Genomic DNA, 15,602 nt, shown 5'->3' with positions numbered 1-15,602 from the left:
AACCCCTTCAGTGAACATCGTAAAAAAAAAACCGAGGCAAAAAACAACGCTTTATTATCATACCGCCAAACAAAGTCATCTTGTCCCACAAAAAACGAGCCGCCATACAGCGTCATCAAAGAAAAAATAAAAAAGTTACAGTCCTCAGAATAAAGCGATGCAAAAATAATTATTTTTTCTATAAAATAGTTTTTAGCGTATAAAAACGCCAAAACATAAAAAAATGATATAAATGAGGTATCGCTGTAATCGTACTGACCCGAAGAATAAAACTGCTTTATCCATTTTACCAAACGTCCCATATAATGCTCCAAAAATAATTGGCCCCATAAGATGCTCCATGTATAATGGGCCCCATATAATGCTCCATATATAATTGGCCATATAAAATGCTCCATATATAATTAGTCCCATAAGATGCTTCATATATTATTGGCCCCATATACTGCTCCATATGTAATTGGCCCCATATACTGCTCCATATTGAATTGGCCCCATAAGATGCTCCATATTAAATTGGCCCCATATAATGCTCCCTATAGAATTGGCTTCATAAGATGCTCCCTATATTATTGGCCCCATAAGATGCTCCATATAGAATTAGCCCCATATAATTCTCCATATATGGGCCCCTTCTGATGGTCCCCATATATTGCTCCAAATATTTTAAAAAAATGAAATACTCACCTCTCATTGCTTGATGCTGCTCTGCTCTGGACTCCTCAGTGTCTTCCGGCTCTCTGTGCTGCAACTGCTCAGGCAGAGGGCGCGCACTGGTGACTTCATCGCACCCTCTGACCTGAACGTCACAGTCAGAGGATGGAAGACGCTGCAGCGCTGGAAGCGGGAGAGGTAAGCATCGCAAGTGCCGGAGCCCGGAGCAGGCGGGGGATCCACTCGCGGGGGCCAGGGCCGGCGTTAGGGGCAGGCAGACCAGGCAGCTGCCTGGGTCCCCCTGGGACTATGGGGCCCATGGGAGGCAGGGGGGCCCGCCTGCCGCCAGCGCCGACTCCCCCGCCGCATTGAACTATACCGGCGTCTGCCGGTACAGTTCAATGCAATGATGGAGGAGAGAGCGTCACTTGACGCTCCCTCTCCCATCATTCCCCGCTCTGCCTCTGACACAGCGGGTGCGCGTCATTACGTACTCACTGTGTGCCAGGCAGTGCAGCGGCAGCCGCCGACACAGGAGCAGAGAGCTGCGCGGGCTCGGGGAGAGGTAAGGAGCTTGTGTTTTTTTGTTTTGTTTTTTTAACTAGACTGTGCGGCCATTCTCGGGAGGAGAGACGCGGGGAGAGAAGGGGGGATGTGGGCAGTGCTGTATACTACTGTGGGATGTGCTGTATACTACTATCGGCTGTGCTGTATACTACTGTGGGCAATGCTGTATACTACTGTGGGCTGTGCTGTATACTACTGTGGGCAGTGCTGTATACTACTGTGGGCTGTGCTGTATACTACTGTGGGCTGTGCTGTATACTACTGTGGGCAATGCTGTATACCACTGTGGGTTGTGCTGTATACTACTGTGCGCTGTGCTGTATACTACTGTGGGCAGTGCTGTATGCTACTGTGGGCTGTGCTGTATACTACTGTGGGCAGTGCTGTATACTACTGTGGGCTGTGCTGTATAATACTGTGGGCAGTGCTGTATACTACTGTGGGCTGTGCTGTATACTACTGTGTGAGCAGTGATTTATACTACTGTGTGGGCTGTTCTATATACTACTGTGTGGGCTGTCACTACTGTGTGAGCAGTGCTTTATACTACTGTGTGGGCTGTTCTATATACTACTGTGTGGGCTGTGCTATATACTACTGTGTGGGCTGTGCTATATACTAAGTGGCTGTGCTATATACTACTATGTGGGCTGTGTTATATACTGCTATGTGGGCTGTGCTATATACTATGGGGGTATATTCTATTCTATGGGGAGGCTGTATTATATTTATATTCTATGAGGGGTGATGGCATCATACTCTGAGGGGGCTACATTATACTATATGGGGGCTGCATTATATTCTATGGGGAGGTTACATTATACTCTGGGGTGGCTGCATTATACTCTGTGGGGTGGCTGCATTATACTCTATGGGGTGGTGGCTGCATTATACTATATGTGGGCTGAATTATACTGTATCGAAGACTATGGGGAATACATTATACTATATGAAGAACTATGGGGTGCATTATACTATGGGAAGTGAATTGTACTACATGGATGACTATGGCGGTGCATTATACTTTATGGAGCACTGTGAGGAGTGTATTATGCTATATGGAGGACTGAGGAGCATATTTTAATATATGGAGGACTATGAGGAGTGTATTATACTATATGGAGGACTATGGGAAGTGTATAATACTATATGGAGGACTAAAATAAAAATCCTTGTTCTCAGCAGGACGTTGCCAGTGTAAACTGTAGATGTGCTGCTGATAATATGATACTGTATGGTGATCTGTTAGTGATCTATTAGTGATCGTTCTGTCCCCTTTATTCTTTCTCAGACGGTGGAAAGAGGCCAGGAAACAAGTGTCCAACGACTTCAGTATTGTCGATCACACTCGTTTAGCGGCCTGAGATCAGCGCATGTAAATACAACCGAAATGCTTCTGTATGATGTGCAATATGTTAGTATTTGGGGCCCCATTTTAAACTTTGCCTAGGGCCCCACTTTGCCTAAAACCGGCCCTGGCGGGGGCCAGCACTATAGCGCGCCAGTGTCCCCAACGGCGAGTGGGCCCCCTGCCTGCTCAGGGTCCCCGCACTTGCCCGGGTGCGCCGGGTGCTGACGCCGGCCCTGCCCGACAGCCCCGGCAGACGCCCCGGCAGCCCGCACAGACCCTCGACAGCCCACACAGACCCCCGACACCTCGCACAGACCCCTGACAGCCCCGGCAGACTCCCTGGCAGCCCGCACAGACCCCTGACAGCCCCGCACAGACCCCCGACAGCCCTGCACAGACCCCCGACAGCCCTGCACAGACCCCCGACAGCCTGCACAGACCCCCGACAGCCCCGGCAGATGCCCCGGCAGCCCGCACAGACACCCGACAGCCCCACAGATCCACACTCACACACACAGACCCTGCCTGCACACACACACACGCACAGTCTCTGCCCACTCTCTGCCCACACTCCGCCCACACACTTCCCTCCTCCCGATCTGCAGCGTTTCCCCCGCAGCTAAATCGCAGATCTTTTTTACATCTGCGGTTTTGCTGCGGATGTGCCCGACTCAATGCAAGTCAATTGGTGCAGAAACGCTGCAGATCAGCACAAAGAATTGACATGCTGCGGAAAAAACAACGCTGCGTTTCCGTGCGTTTTTTTCAGCAGCATGTGTACAGTGGATTGGATTTTCCATAGGTTTACATGGTACTGTACAACACATGGGAAACTGCTGCAAATCCGCAGCGTCAAAAACACTGTGGATCTGCGGTAAAATCCGCAATGTGTGCACATAGCCTGAATGGTCAAAAAAATTCCTCTTGTCAAACTGACAATATGTGACAAAAAGTTTGTGTGACAAATATTAAGATTTTAGAAAATTGATTGGAAAGTTATTTTTGAGGAGTTCTGAGATTTGAAGAGTTTCCATTTGGCAGAAAAATTCTTCCAAAAACTCTGTGCACATAGCCTTGGGGTATACTGACGCTGATGTTTTTCTTAAATGTGGACTCCACGTCAAAAACTTCTTCAAGCGCTCTGAATACTCTTTCTATGCTCTTCTCATACATTGAGGGATATTTTTTTCTTTTGAAAAGGAAAAAAAAAAAGAAATGATACATAATTATAAAAAAAAAAAAAAAAAAAAGGTATTTTTGCTGTGGTACTCCCTAAACACATTTTACAATTTCTAGACCTCCTGAATAATCTCACCCCCAACCTCCATTGTTCTATTGCTATACTCTCACATCGGCCTATATACATTTTTCTCACAATGTTATGTGTTTGTGTGGTATGCAGAAGCTACTATACCATTAACCCTTTTGTTCTTCTTGGTTTTCCTAGATTTCATAATAGACACCAACAGGTATAAAATCCTCATATCCCCCTTTTTTCCCTTTTCTATTCCCTCCTTTCTCTTGCTTCTTTTTACTCCTTCTCTCTCTCCTTTTACCTTTTTCCCTTTATATTTCTTATTATTCCCCCTTTTTTCTGTACATTCCCCCTCTTTTTTCTTCCCCTTTTTCTATATTTTATTTACACTTACCGGCTAATCGTCACTATTACCATATTGTGTTCACTTTTATATCCTTCCTCTCCCATCATTATTCCCTTTGCTACTTATCCCATTTCTTTTCCCTTATTCCCTTTATATATTGTCCTGCTTTTTTCCGCCTCTCCGTTCTCATATAAATGCATTGCATGTCCTCTTGCCTTTACTGCGCACACGCACGATATCTCCGGCTTTCTCCACCGGAACTCGGCCGCCGCTTGCGCACTTCTTTTATTTAGACACCGACACTGGAAGCGAATGAGATTCCTTCCCCCACCGGGTATATATCAGGCAGTCTGTACATCAGACTGAACCACGGCGCTCCAGACACCCCATACCTGTACCGTGACCCCACTCCTATCAGGTAAGTAAGTAATCCCCATGTCTAGTTCACTATGGAACTTAGAATTTCTTCCATGTTCTCTTGTTTTCTCCTTATTTTCACTTTTATGTTTTCTCTCATCTTGTGCTTTCTGTTCTCTTTTTTCTTTCTCCCTTCTATTTACTTACCCTTTTTTATTTACCTTTTTTATTTATTTACTTTTTTATTTACTTACCCTTTTTTATTTACCCTTTTTATTTACCCTTTTTTATTTAATTTTTTATTTACTTAACTTTTTTATTTATTTACCTTTTTTATTTATTTACCCTTTTTTATTTATTAAATTTTTTATTTACTTACCTTTTGTTATTTATTTACTCTTTTGTATTTACTTACCCTTTTTATGTATTTACCCTTTTTTATTTACTGATCCTTTTTTATTTATTTACCCTGTTTTTATTTATCCTTTTTTTATTTACTTACCCTTTTGAATACCTCTCATGCAATATTCCCAAATGCTCTATACTACATCGGATACCTACCTACATACCCTCCCCTGGAAATATAACTATTAGATACATTGTCATCTATCACATAACGTATTTTTCAAGGACAGTAGACTTAGGATCAGACCCCTCTTTCTACCTTTCATGCATAAGAACTATAATGATTTTCTGATGTACTTATATATGATCCCTATGATGCATTATTATATTAATATTTGTTTATTTATTTTTATATAAAGATATATATTGAAAAAGACCACAATGGGCTGAAACGTTGTTTGATTTATATCTGCATTAATTTAGGTCCGATTTGTTTTTACTGTCTTTTCTGTGAATAAACTATACACATTCCTGCGATTTTGAGTGCTGAAGTTTTTACTCTGCTTATGACATATATTTGGACTTCTAGTGTAGTGGGATATTCACAGGTTGTGGGCTCGGCTACTGAGAATGTTATCTAATATTATGTCACCATAGAAAATTAAAAAAAAAAGTATTCTCCTACCTAAGAATTACAATGACCATTTTCTGCAAATGATTACTTCTCTGATACAGATTCCTTCTTGAATCCACTCCAAATATGACACTGAAAATTTAAAAGGCTGCAACAACAAAATATTTTTTGCAGCTTTTTTGCTTACTTAATAAAGTTATATTATGGTTTTGTTTTTTTTGTTTTTTTTGCAGCATTTTTACACTTTTTCATTGCTTTTTATGCATGAAAAAAAAATCTGCAAAAACGTCTGAAGAATTGACATGCTGGAGATTTAAAGGGAACCTGTCACCACGTTTTTGGAAGATGGGATAAAAATAGCGTTAAATAGGGGCAGAGGTGGGCGTTACATTAGTGTGTGTGTTATGCGTTTATTACCCACCTAAGTTGCCGAAATAACTTTGCAAAGTCTCCGTTTTCGCCTGTCAATCAGGCTGGTCAGGTCGCATGGGCGTTGTCTTCCCCCAGATTTGGCGTAGTTTTCCGTTGGTGGCGTAGTGGTGTGCGCATGCCCAAAGTCCGGAATCCTCTTCCAGGGGATTTAAAATAGCGCGGTGTTCGTTATTGCATTGGTGATCGGTGGGCGCGGCCATCTTCCTTTGGCCGCGCGTGCGCAGAAGCGGCGCTCTGCTGGCCGCGGCTTCAGGAAAATGGCCGCCGCGATATCCATCTGCGCACGCGCGGCATCCCGCGGCCATTTTCCTGAAGCCGCGGCCAGCAGAGCGCCGCTTCTGCGCACGCGCGGCCAAAGGAAGATGGCCGCGCCCACCGATCACCAATGCAATAACGAACACCGCGCTATTTTAAATCCCCTGGAAGAGGATTCCGGACTTTGGGCATGCGCACACCACTACGCCACCAACGGAAAACTACGCCAAATCTGGGTGAAGACACCACGCCCATGTGACCTGACCAGCCTGATTGACAGGCGAAAACGGAGACTTTGCAAAGTTATTTCGGCAACTTAGGTGGGTAATAAACGCATAACACACACACTAATGTAACGCCCACCTCTGCCCCTATTTAACGCTATTTTTATCCCATCTTCCAAAAACGTGGTGACAGGTTCCCTTTAAAAAAAAAAAAATGTTGCAGTTCTTAAATTTGGTCAAGAAAAAATAAAAGAGAGCGTGTGCAAGAGATTTCAGATATCTCTTAGATTTTGCTGATGCTGTAAAACGCAACTTCTTTTCTGCAGAAAAAAAAGCAAACAATACGCTATGTGTGAATAGTACTTTAGAGTTCTAGCATTTTCAGAAGGCTCAGGCAGCTGGCTCTGTAGTGCAATGGATAGCATGTTGGACTTCTAGAACTGCATAAAATTGCAAATCCCTTTAGAGTGGTTGAATGATACTAAAAGGCATCTTTCTAATTTCTTGCAAACTGTGTAACAAAAAAGCCAAAATCTTTTAAATAATGCAAATTTATCCAAGTAGATTACTGAAACAATCTGCAAACTGGAGGATGTGAAACAAAAAATGTCAACTAGTTTTGTGAAGTTTTTACTTATATCATCGAAATAATGTGTCTAGGGTTGAGAGACAGGCTCTTTTGAAACTAAAATCTAATGAATCATTTGAGATCAAGGAGGCGGACAAGGGGGACAACATAGTGCTGTGGCCCAAAGATATGTATTGCAGAGAAGCCAAAAGACAATTGGGCAACACACAGCACTATGTTGCTCTACCCTCGGACCCGACATCGATATTCAAATCTAGTCTGGATAGACTCTTGGTTAATGCTTATGCCCAGAACATCATTGATAAGAAAGAGTTGGACTTCTTAACAGTAAAGCACCCGGTGGTCCCGACTTTTTATATGTTACCGAAGGTGCATAAATCTTTAACTGAACCCCCGGGTAGACCTATTGTTTCGGGGATCGGTGGGCTTTTTGAAAAATCTTGTATCTATCTCGATTTCTTCTTGCAGCCCATCGTCCTCAAATTGGATTCGTACATACGGGATTCATCATTCTTGATTCAGCAGCTGGACCCCTTGATGTTACCTGATGACACCATCCTCGCCACACTTGATGTGGAGGCGTTATATACTAATATCAAGCATGACCTAGGTATTTCTGCTGTGGGATACTTTTTGGATAAATTTTCAACAGGGAACAGGGGTCATGACTCGTTTATTCTGGACCTCCTTAGAATGATTTTGGAAAAGAGCTATTTCATTTTTTATAGGGTCTTTTACAAACAGGTGTCGGGAACAGCTATGGGGGCTAGGTGCACGCCCCCATATGCAAACCTCTTTATGGGGTGGTCGGAGGAGACTCAGGTGATAAAGAATCAGTAATTTCATGAGAATGTTCTAAAATGGTACCGATTCATTGATGATATCATTGTTTTGTGGACAGGTACGGCAGAAGCATTGGAGGATTTTGTTGAGGAACTAAACACAAATCAATGTAATATTCGGTTAACATCATGCTACTCCAGCAGTTCGGTTGATTTTCTGGATTTGAAGATTATGATCAGTGATAACCGGATCAACACCACTCTCTTCCAAAAGAGGATGGCTACAAACAATGTATTTCACTATTCAAGTTTTCACCCAAACCACCGACGTAACAGTATCCCTAAAGGACAATTCCTACGACTTAGGAGAAACTGCAGCACCATGTCAGATTTTCAGGATGAATCGAGATTGTTGACGAATCGCTTTCATGAAAGGGGATACCCACGAAGGATCATCTCAAGGGCGTTTGAACACTCGACAAAGATCAAGAGATGAGGTCCTTAAAACACAGCAGAGACCTGACAAAAATCAATTGAGCCTTATAACCAAATTTAACAATCAGTGGGGTGATGTTCATCAAATAATGGAGGCAAATTGGGGAATCTTACTGAGTGACACAAGACTTAAGTCACTTATTCCAAGCAAACCGAGGGTAGTGGCAAGGAGAGCAAGAAATCTGAAGAATTGTTTATCAAGGAGCCATTTTAGACGACCAACGTCCAAAACATGCTCAGGTAATGTGATTATTGGCTCATTTCCGTGTGAGAGTTGCTCTGTTTGTCCACTGATGTTGGCTGATGTGGGAATCTCTATCCCATCTCTGCCTTTTCAGGTTAAATCAAGGTCGTATTTTAATTGTCGGACACGAAACCTGGTTTATGCCCTCATTTGTGGGTGCAACAAAATTTATATTGGCCAAACTACTCAAGAGTTGCGCCGTAGAGTGCAACAGCACATTTCTAATATATCTATGGCCAGAAGTGACAGAGATAAAGGGAAACAAACCACCTCTGTGGCAACCCACTTTTTGGAGTACCATAATGGCAGCTCCAGGACCCTCCGTGTTATGGGGTTAGAGGGAGTGACACCTAACATTAGAGGGGGTAAACTAAAGGTACCTTCACACGAAGCGACGCTGCAGCGATAGCAACAACGATGCCGATCGCTGCAGCGTCGCTGTTTGGTCGCTGGAGAGCTGTCACACAGACCGCTCTCCAGCGACCAACGATGCCGAGGTCCCCGGGTAACCAGGGTAAACATCGGGTTGCTAAGCGCAGGGCCGCGCTTAGCAACCCGATGTTTACCCTGGTTACCAGTGTAAAATGTAAAATAACAAACAGTACATGCTCACCTGCGCGTCCCCCGGCGTCCGCTTCCTGTACTGTGTGAGCGCCGGCCCTAACAGCAGAGCGGTGACGTCACCGCTGTGCTTTTACTTTCACTTTAGGGCCGGCGCTCAGTCAGAGCAGGAAGCGGACGGCAGGGGACGCGCACGTGAGCATGTACTGTTTGTTATTTTTACTTTTACGCTGGTAACCAGGGTAAACATCGGGTTACTAAGCGCGGCCCTGCGCTTAGTAACCCGATATTTACCCTGGTTACCAGCGTAAAACATCGCTGGTATCGTTTCTTTTGGTGTCAAACCTGACGATACACGCCGGTCTGACGACCAAATAAAGTTCTGAACTTTATTCAACGACCAGCGATATCACAGCAGGATCCTGATCGCTGCTGCGTGTCAAACACAACGATATCGCTATCCAGGACGCTGCAACGTCACGGATCGTTCTCGTTCTCGTTGTAAAGTCGTTTCGTGTGAAGGTACCTTAACTGATGAGTTAGAAGAATCCCGCTTGATTTATGAGCTTAAAAGTCTGACACCAGTGGGCCTAAATGAGGAATTGCTGCATACAGGTTTCTACAGAAAACTTTAAGGACTTAGTCCTAGGCCTTTTGTGGACTAACATGGGTACAGCTTTGTATGACATGATTTTTTTTGTTGATATTTGTCTTTCTCCCCCTCATTTATTACAGATTGCCGTTACGGGCGAATAAGTGTCACCTATTTATCTTATGGCTTGACGGGAAAGTGGGAGCATGGACTCTTTAAAGAACAGAAAAAAGTCAAGAAAAGTGACATATGCCTTTTTTTTTTATCTATCTAGACATTATTGTGTCTGTACCAACCAAGTATAGATTTTCTATGGATACTATATCTATTTATGACTGGCTATTATCATTATAACTATCTCTACTTAGTCCAATTCACTGTGAACCACTTGCACACCCTTATTATACCTATCCAGATTGAGTTTCCTCCTCTGCTTGATATACTTGTTTTTGGCATCTGTACAGGAGATTTTTTTATTAATTAGACTGTTATGGTTATTGATATATTTTTATATATTTTGTAGTACAGCATGTATATATTAGAGTAAAGGTACCTTCACACTGAACAATATCGCTAGCGATCCGTGACGTTGCAGCGTCCTGGCTAGCGATATCGTTGAGTTTGACACGCAGCAGCGATCAGGATCCTGCTGTGATATCGCTGGTCGTTGCTGAAAGTCCAGAACTTTATTTCGTCGCTGGATCTCCCGTAGACATCGCTGAATCGGCGTGTGTGACACCGATCCAGCGATTTCTTCACTGGTAACCAGGGTAAACATCGGGTTACTAAGCGCAGGGCCGCACTTAGTAACCCGATGTTTACCCTGGTTACCAGCATAAACGTAAAAAACAAACACTACATACTTACACTCCGGTGTCTGTCCCCTGGCGTTCTGCTTCCCTGCACTGTGTAAGCGCCGGACGGCCGGAAAGCAGAGCACAGCGGTGACGTCACCGCTCTGCTTTAGGGCCGGCGCTTACACAGTGCAGAGAAGCACAGCGCCGGGGGACAGACACCGGAATGTAAGTATGTAGTGTTTGGTTTTTTTTACGTTTACGCTGGTAACCAGGGTAAACATCGGGTTACTAAGCGCAGCCCTGCACTTAGTAACCCGATGTTTACCCTGGTTACCAGGGGACTTCGCATAGTTGGTCGCTGGAGAGCTGTCTGTGTGACAGCTCTCCAGCGACCACACAACGACGAAACAGCGACGCTGCAGCGATCGGCATCGTTGTCTATATCGCTGCAGCGTTGCTTAAGACCTTAAGACTGGTACTTGTGATCTACTTATGGTGATGTGTATCTTATTGTAAATCGGCTGTGTGGTGTTTCCTGTTGGTATTTACCTGTAATTAATGTGGACCCATTACCCCTATCTTATGTTGTGGGTTTTTAAGTGTTTTTAAATGTCTTTTTCGTGTTGTTCTCAAATAAAGACTATATATACTTTTGTACCTTGCAATTGATGTGGTGATCCTAATTTTTATGCATACACTTTGCTTTGTTTGGTTTTACTTATATCATGTGACCAAACTGAAGATTATATTGAACGGTAAAGAAAAAAAATAATCCTGTTGTCAAAGTGACAATATGTGACACAAAGTCTGTGTGACAAATATTAAGATATTAGGCATAACTGTTTTAGAAACAAAAAATTCCAAAACCCTTTAACAAATATCATTTCATCCCGGTTGATGATTTATACTTTCTAGAAGTAGGAGGATAGAAATAAAAAACAAACTCATTTCGAGGGGTTTTTACTTAGAACCAAGCTGAAGAGTATATTGAGTGGTACCGTAACAAATACATTTCTGCTGTCAAAGTGACAAAATGTGACACAAAAATGTGGGCGACTAATTTCCAAATTCCAAACTGCGTACTTGAGACATTGGCAGTTGTTACGTTGCATGTACTGTCTCTTTAAGTGACATGGACAGCTGGCTCTGTGGCGCAATGGATAGCGCATTGGACTTCTAGGCGAATGTAGACATTCAAAGGTTGTGGGTTCGAGTCCCACCAGAGTCGGAGTTTTATTGAAACCTTAATTAGTTTAATAAATATATGCTGTTATATTTAGTTATGTTTAATGATACATAAGTGCCATGTAACACTTTTTATATGTGTTAGAGACTTCTTGGGATGTTTGGTTGCTTTCAGGTTTCGACCAGACCAGACTCACAGTGCAGACAAGGTGCAAAGAGACCTCGGAAACAGACAGTCCAGCACATAGTGGCAGGAGCACCCTATACCGAACGTCACAACCAAGGAGCAGGAATTGTTTATAGAGCTAAGACCCCCCCCAGAAAAAGTTGTGGAGTTTTCAAATTCGATCGGGATAAAAATAAAAGTGTGTGCAGAAATGTCTTATCTTTTGCTGGTACTGTAAAATGCAGCTTCTTTTTACAGAAAAAAAACCCAGCAAACAGAACGCTGTGGGCAGAGGTGTAGCTAGGGTTTCAACTTAGGGGGGGCGAAACATCTGAGTGGGCCCCTAACCAGCTAACCCTGATTACAGCTACGGTTGCGCACTCTAGTTGTGAATATAGGGGAACCTCAGAATATGACCCTACTGTTATTGAAAAAAAATCTATATACAAAAACGAACATTGACTTTACCGCCATATTGTGACCATATGCAACTTTGATGGTCACAATACTCTGAGTGTCCCTATAACAATACAGTAATGCTTAAGTGCCCACTTAACATTTAATAATGTCCCCTAAGTTCCCCCATGTACTGCTCCATTATACACAGTATGGTGAGCTTAAAGCTTCCTTATACACAGTCTAAGGCCCCCACAGCTCCCCTATACACAGTATGATGATTCTATAACTCCCCTATACACCGTATGATGTTCCCACTGCTCCCCTATAGATAGTATGAGCCCAATGCTCCCCTATACACAGTATAATGCTGACAGAACTCCACTATAGAAACTATAATGCCCCCCAGAGCTCCCCTATATACAGTGTAATGGGCCAACAGCTCCCATATGCACAACATGCCTTCACAGTTCCCTATACACAGTATGATGGGCCCGAAGCTCCCTTATACACAGTATGATGGGCCCGCAGCTCCCTTATCACAGTATGATGGGCCCGCAGCTCCCTTATACACAGTATGATGGGCTCGCAGCTCCCTTATACACAGTATGATGGGCCCACAGCTCCCTTATGCACAGTATGATGGGCCCACAGCTTCCTTATGCACAGTATGATGGGCCCACAGCTCCCTTATACACAGTATGATGGGCCTGCAGCTCCCTTATGCACAGTATGATGGACCCGCAGCTCCCTTATACACAGTATGATGGGCCCGCAGCTCCCTTATCACAGTATGATGGGCCCACAGCTCCCTTATGCACAGTATGATGGACCCGCAGCTCCCTTATACACAGTATGATGGGCCCGCAGCTCCCTTATCACAGTATGATGGACCCGCAGCTCCCTTATACACAGTATGATGGACCCGTAGCTCCCTTATCACAGTATGATGGGCCCGCAGCTCCCTTATACACAGTATGATGGGCCCACAGCTCCCTTATACACAGTATGATGGGCCCGCAGCTCCCTTATACACAGTATGATGGACCCGCAGCTCCCTTATCACAGTATGATGGGCCCGCAGCTCCCTTATCACAGTATGATGGGCCCGCAGCTCCCTTATACACAGTATGATGGGCCCGCAGCTCTCTTATACACAGTATGATGGCCCACAGCTCCCTTATACACAGTATGATGGGCCCGCAGCTCCCTTATATGTACACAGTATGATGGGCCCACAGCTCCCTTATACACAGTATGATGGGCCCGCAGCTCCCTTATACACTGTCTGATGGGCCCGCAGCTCCCTTATACACAGTATGATGGACTCACAACTTCCTTATACACAGTATGATGGGTCCGCAGCTCCCTTATACACAGTATGATGGACCCGCAGCTCTCTTATACACAGTATGATGGCCCACAGCTCCCGTATACACAGTATGATGGGCCCACAGCTTCCTTATACACAGTATGATTGGCCCGCAGCTCTCTTATACACAGTATGATGGCCCACAGCTCCTGCATACACAGTATGATGGACCCACAGCTCCCTTATACACAGTATGATGGACCCGCAGCTCCTTTATATACAGTATGATGGACCCGCAGCTCCCTTATACACAGTATGATGGGCCCGCAGCTCCCTTATACACAGTATGATGGGCCCACAGCTCCCTTATACACAGTATGATGGGCCCGCAGCTCCCTTATACACAGTATGATGGACCCGTAGCTCCCTTATCACAGTATGATGGGCCCGCAGCTCCCTTATACACAGTATGATGGGCCCACAGCTCCCTTATACACAGTATGATGGGCCCGCAGCTCCCTTATACACAGTATGATGGACCCGCAGCTCCCTTATCACAGTATGATGGACCCGCAGCTCCCTTATCACAGTATGATGGGCCCGCAGCTCCCTTATACACAGTATGATGGTCCCGCAGCTCTCTTATACACAGTATGATGGCCCACAGCTCCCTTATACACAGTATGATGGGCCCGCAGCTCCCTTATATGTACACAGTATGATGGGCCCACAGCTCCCTTATACACAGTATGATGGGCCCGCAGCTCCCTTATACACTGTCTGATGGGCCCGCAGCTCCCTTATACACAGTATGATGGACTCACAACTTCCTTATACACAGTATGATGGACCCGCAGCTGCCTTATACACAGTATGATGGGCCCGCAGCTCCCTTATATGTACACAGTATGATGGGCCCACAGCTTCCTTATACACAGTATGATGGGCCCGCAGCTCCCTTATCACAGTATGATGGGCCCGCAGCTCCCTTATACACAGTATGATGGACCCGCAGCTCCCTTATACACAGTATGATGGACCCGCAGCTCCCTTATACACAGTATGATGGACCCGCAGCTCCCTTATCACAGTATGATGGGCCCGCAGCTCCCTTATACACAGTATGATGGGCCCACAGCTCCCTTATACACAGTATGATGGGCCCGCAGCTCCCTTATACACAGTATGATGGACCCGCAGCTCCCTTATCACAGTATGATGGGCCCGCAGCTCCCTTATCACAGTATGATGGGCCCGCAGCTCCCTTATACACAGTATGATGGGCCCGCAGCTCTCTTATACACAGTATGATGGCCCACAGCTCCCTTATACACAGTATGATGGGCACGCAGCTCCCTTATATGTACACAGTATGATGGGCACACAGCTCCCTTATACACAGTATGATGGGCCCGCAGCTCCCTTATACACTGTCTGATGGGCCCGCAGCTCCCTTATACACAGTATGATGGACTCACAACTTCCTTATACACAGTATGATGGGCCCGCAGCTCCCTTATACACAGTATGATGGACCCGCAGCTCTCTTATACACAGTATGATGGCCCACAGCTCCCGTATACACAGTATGATGGGCCCACAGCTTCCTTATACACAGTATGATTGGCCCGCAGCTCTCTTATACACAGTATGATGGGCCCACAGCTTCCTTATACACAGTATGATGGACCCGCAGCTCCCTTATATACAGTATGATGGACCCGCAGCTCCCTTATACACAGTATGATGGGACCGCAGCTCCCTTATACACACAGTATGATGGGCCCGCAGCTCCCGTATACACAGTATGATGGGCCCGCAGCTCCCTTATACACAGTATGATGGACCCGCAGCTCCCGTATACACAGTATGATGGGCCCGCAGCTCCCTTATACACAGTATGATGGACCCGCAGCTCCCTTATATACAGTATGATGGACCCGCAGCTCCCTTATACACAGTATGATGGGCCCGCAGCTCCCTTATACACAGTATGATGGACCCGCAGCTCCCGTATACACAGTATGATGGGCCCGCAGCTCCCTTATACACAGTATGATGGA

At 45.0% G+C, this 15,602-nt stretch overlaps 1 protein-coding gene and 1 non-coding gene across 23 annotated transcripts in view; one reads left to right on the top strand and one right to left on the bottom strand.

Annotated features, from left to right (window-relative positions):
• The window catches only part of DNM1 (dynamin 1), a 214,887-nt gene that overhangs the window by 88,807 nt on the left and 110,478 nt on the right, over window positions 1-15,602 (bottom strand). The gene's annotated exons all lie outside the window — the stretch shown is intronic.
• TRNAR-UCU (transfer RNA arginine (anticodon UCU)) lies at window positions 11,623-11,708 on the top strand. Its single transcript is given in 2 exon segments — window positions 11,623-11,659; window positions 11,673-11,708. It is a non-coding gene; the product is annotated as a tRNA-Arg (tRNA).

Source organism: Ranitomeya variabilis, chromosome 2, assembly GCF_051348905.1.
Source record: "Ranitomeya variabilis isolate aRanVar5 chromosome 2, aRanVar5.hap1, whole genome shotgun sequence".
Lineage (NCBI taxonomy): Eukaryota > Metazoa > Chordata > Amphibia > Anura > Dendrobatidae > Ranitomeya > Ranitomeya variabilis.
The sequence above is the reverse complement of the archived record's forward strand: the minus strand, read 5'-3'. Positions and strand labels throughout refer to the sequence as shown.